Source organism: Nanorana parkeri, unplaced genomic scaffold (assembly GCF_000935625.1).
Source record: "Nanorana parkeri isolate BGI_ZX_2015 unplaced genomic scaffold, ASM93562v1 scaffold992, whole genome shotgun sequence".
NCBI lineage: Eukaryota > Metazoa > Chordata > Amphibia > Anura > Dicroglossidae > Nanorana > Nanorana parkeri.
Genome location: NW_017307260.1, coordinates 226,026 through 231,016, shown reverse-complemented (window position 1 = coordinate 231,016; position 4,991 = coordinate 226,026).

Below are 4,991 nucleotides of genomic sequence, written 5' to 3'. Positions count from 1 at the left end.
TCCGGGGATTGGGGGGGGGGGGCAGAGGGCACCTCAATGAAATGAGAAGGGCACCTCCCTGAAATTGCTTCTTTCAGGTTGGAATCCCTGTCATTGGAGGTCACACCACCTTACTGTGCTTGAACTGACTGCAGTGTACACTTTGTACAATGCCAATAAAGTTGTATATATTTAAAAAAAAAAGGAAATGGTGCCTTGTCTTATACAACACAAGGCACCACTGCCACCCAATGGGCACCAGCTGCACATAACATTTTAGGGCTCATGCACAGGGACACAATGGCATACACCACAAAGGCTGCCGCTTTTCTCTATCAATATCAATGCATGCACAGAAAACGCTATAAGCGGGTATATGCCCGTAAATGCTGCTGGTGCTGGGGCATACACCCGTGTGTGTGCGTGTGTGTGCGCGCATAAACCTGCCTACGGCATCTTCTGTACACACCTTGCTAGGAACCCCAAAAACGCAGCAGATGGGGCTCCCGGGCGTTGCAAATACAGGGTATTGGTACAAGTATGCTTGAGCCCCTAGGCCCGGTTCACACTCGGCGATCCATGAACGTGTGGTTGCTGCAAAGCGGCAAAGAAGCTCATGCGGCAATCGCAACTAAGCTACCCGTATTTTTTTACCTCACATTTGTGTGCATTTAACACGCAGACAAAAACATGCATTTTTCCCATTTGTTTAGTTTGCCAGTAACAAGCAATGGCACCGCAACGCGTGTTTTTGATGCATTGCGTAAACACGCCATAATGCATGTGCACGGCACACGTTCACAGGGTGCCAAAGTGTGAACCAGGCATAAAGTCTGCGTGCAGCGGCGAAGCACGTCACACTCAAGCGGGAAAGTATCTCATGCAGTCAATTCTGCTACAGGCGCGCCATGTTTTTTTTTTCACGCACTGGAACACCACGCATTTGCTGTGCCATTAACTAGTAATGACACCCCAAACATGGCCGGGCATACGCACGGTTTTGCCAATGCGTGTAAATTAACAAGTAACGGCACCGCAAGCGCATTGCATGTTTTTGACGCGTTGCGTGAACACGAGCCGATGTGCATGCATGACATGCTTGAGGTTCACACCTAGGCGGCTCCTGACCGCGCGGTTTTGTGCACAATTTCCTCGCGGTCAAGAGTCGCCAAGGTGTGAACCGGTCGCGCTGTGGGCGCCATTATCTTCTAATGGCACCGCAGTCGCGCCGGGCCGATCACGCCGCGATTCCAAGCCGCGGGTCGTGTGTCGCAAAAGCGATTGCCGCGCGGATGTCAACCCATTGAAATCAATGGGGCCGTGCGGTAATCGCCGTGTACACTAGCACGCGATCGCGCGGCCCCCGGGTGTCGCGCGGTGTAGTGCAGGTGTGGACTTGCCTGAGGCATGCGCTCACGGATGCCAAAGCGTGAACCGGCCCTAAGCGCGTGGCTGATGCGAACGAGCCCCCCAGGGACAGAGCACGACGATAGTTTGGACGAATGTTTACAAACAAACAACAAATAATATTTATCTTTACAGAACCTCCTCTCCGGATCTCAGCGACACAGAAGGAAGCGGCACACATACACGGCTAGCAAAAAGGGGATTCTGCCGCCACCGAAGGGCCACACGATACATTCAATGTCAGAGGACCAATGGAAGTGTCCATAAAGCATCATTCCCAGGGCACCGCTTTTGCAGCACATGAAGACGCATGTGTGTCATGTGCTTTCATGTGACCTCATTGACCTCTGTGGGCCCCTGAATGCACATCGATGAATAGAAGATGTACCCGAGCTATTGGCCCACCACAATGCAGCACATATATGCGTGAACCGGAGCCACCGCAGATAACCGGATGCCTCGTAACATGCGTTCTGATGCCTCAAGACGCACGCATAGACCTAAATCAAACAGAATATTTCACGGCCCCTCAGTACACACCTTATCACATAATATTAGGGCCCCTCAGTACACACCTTATCGCATATTATTAGGGCCCCTCAGTACACACCTTATCTCATATTTGTGTGGCCCCTAAGTCCACACCTTATCACATATTATTAGGGCCCCTCAGTCCACACCTTATGACATATTATTAGGGCCCCTCAGTACACACCTTATCACATAATATTAGGGCCCCTCAGTCCACACCTTATGACATATTTGTGTGGCCCCTCAGTCCACACCTTATGACATATTATTAGGGCCCCTCAGTCCACACCTTATCACAGGTCTCTTGGCCTCCAGCGTCTATATAACATATTCTCCCTCCTGATATCACACAGCGGACTATAATGCCATAACACAGAATGTACATCACCTGGGGGCAGCGCAGTGCTCTCTGGCTCTCCGGGCTCCTCACAGTATAGTCTCCGGTCCTGAGTCCGCTCTCCGGTGCACAAGTCCCGCCCCCGCAGTGCTGGAGACAACATGGCCGCCGCCATCCCCCCTCAGACAAGCGACTAAGTCCCGCCCACTCTGCTGCGCGCGGGGTTCCCTCGGCTTTTAGCCGTCACGCCTCAGTCATCCTCACAGCGGCAACTAACCCCCGCCCACTCTGCTGTGCGCGGGGGTCACCTCAGCTAATGGCCGTCACGCCTCACTCATGCTCACAGCGGCAACTAAGCCCCGCCCACTCTGCTGCGCGCGGGGGAAAGCTCAGCTTTTTGGGCGCGCATAATGCCGTGTCACGTCACAACTCATTTACAGCGGCAGCTAGACCCCGCCCACTACTTCGGTAGGAGGGGTCCTCCGGTGTTTTCGGGGTGACCTCTGAGTGGTGTGTGTGATCTTTTATTAACCCCTCTAGTGCTGTATTGTTACCTTGGGGAGGGGCCAGCCGTGGCTGGAACCTGTGTGTAATGCACCTGTGACGCACTCATCGCGGTTGCAATGCTCTGCCGGTCTTAATCCAAAAATCGATTATAGGCACATTTTGTATTGCATCGATGTTGGTTCGTTTACTACATTCTTGCTAAAGATGGACCGTGCCTTTAATGTGCTGAATACTATTACTTGTCGTTATTATTACTATTGTTATAAATATTATTATTATTATTTTCACTAATGTTTTTGTATCATTATTAGTATTATGACTTACATACTTGCCAGCTGTCTGTGATTTTCCCAGCCCTGTACCCAGACACAGATTGGCTGTACGCTGATAAACGCTGCGCAGACCGTGAACGCTGCGTCCGGGGGAACATGCATGTGCACCTGTAGGGAAGTTGATACCCGGATGCGGCGGGGTTAGCGTCAATTTTTTTTTACTGTTTCTTAAATGTTTTTAAAACTTTTTTTATCACTTTTTATTTAATGATTTCTTCTTATTTGTTTAATTTATATTTATTTCATTATTTTTTTTAATCAATTTAATTTTTTTTAGATTTTTATTTATCTTATTTACTTTTTTTTAATCATTTTTTAATCTTATTATTGTTTATTTTTGATAATTTTCATCTTTTTTTATAATTTGTTTCTTTTTTTTAACTTTTTAATCACCTTTTTATTTAATTATTTCATATTATTTTTTTTAAATTGTTATGTATTTAAAAAAAGATTTTTATCCACGTAATTTTTTTTCCCCCACCTAACTTTATTGCTATCACACAGGAGAAAACAAGCCCCTGTGTGATAGCAATTGGAGGTGACGGGTTCTCTTTATTCTCTGCGCCCTGCCGCCCCGAGGGCCGGGCCTCGGTGGCCTTGTGGGGAATCCGGGCCTGCCCGTCATTGATTTGTACAGACGGATTGTAAATAGCACTGCGGCTCCCTGGAGCAGAGATCCGGCCGGTGTACAGGCCTCTGCGTCCATGTAAATGATCCCTATTTGTCAGTATTTCTGGCACCGCCCCGTACACATTTTTGTTTGTGTGTGAAGCTGTTGCAATTTTTTATTTTTACCTTAGATCCTGCCCGTCACAGCACTTCCTGTTGCAGGCTGACCATTCTAAGCCGCTGCCTCCTGATTGCAGCGTGCGTGCAGAAGCGTTGTCGTGACGACGATGTGCCGTGTGACGCTCCTTCGGTTGCCTTTCTGATAGACCTGATGGGCAGCACAAGGGCCAACTACCGGTGTGCACAGGGCAGGCTGGCAATGCTCATGCTTGGCACTGGCATGGCATTGTAAGTCTGCAACAGGAAGTTCAGTTACTGGCAGGATCTACAGCAGGGGTAGTTAAACTTCGGCCCTCCAGCTGTGGTGAAACAACAAACCCCATCATGCATCCGCCTCAGGCAGTTCATGCCTGTGGCTGTCAGAGTCTTGCAATGCCTCATGGGATTTGTAGTTTCACCGCAGCTGGAGTGACGATGTTGCCTGCCCCTATTTGCAGGTTCCACAGTCAAAATGTATTTATTTATTTATTACAAGTATTTATATGGCCCAGACATTTTACACAGCACTTTACACAGTGCACATTTACATTAGTCCCCGCCCCAGAGGAGCTTACAATCTAAGATCCCTATCTCCAGGGCCGGTACTAGACTATTTTGCACCCTGGGCAAGACCGGCTACTTGCAAACACCCTGCCCCCGCCCCCCTCCCACTCGGCTCTATTCTCCTGCCGGCTAGCTTCCACAGGCGACAGGTGAATGTAAGCAGCCAGGAGCAATAGCCAGACTGCTATTGGCTGTTTTAATTAGAAATAGCCAACAGCAGACTGGCTATTGAAGCCCCACCCACTGAGCAGAGGAGCGGACCTGAGAGAGAAAGTTGACTCCTCTACTCAGTGGGTGGGTTCAATAGCCAGTCAGCCATTAGCTTTTGCAATTATAAATAGAGGGGGGGGGCCGTGGGGGGTGAATGGTCAAGGCTGCTACTTAGGTAGCAGTGCACCCTAGGCAGCAGTGCACCCTAGGCGGCTTCCTAGTTTGCCTAGTGGCAGTACCGGCCCTGCTTATCTCACATACATATGTACAAGGGCCATTTTAGACAGGGGCCAATAAACCTTCCAGCCTGTCTTTGGAGTGTGGGGGGGGGGGGGGGAAAAAACTTTTCGAGGGCC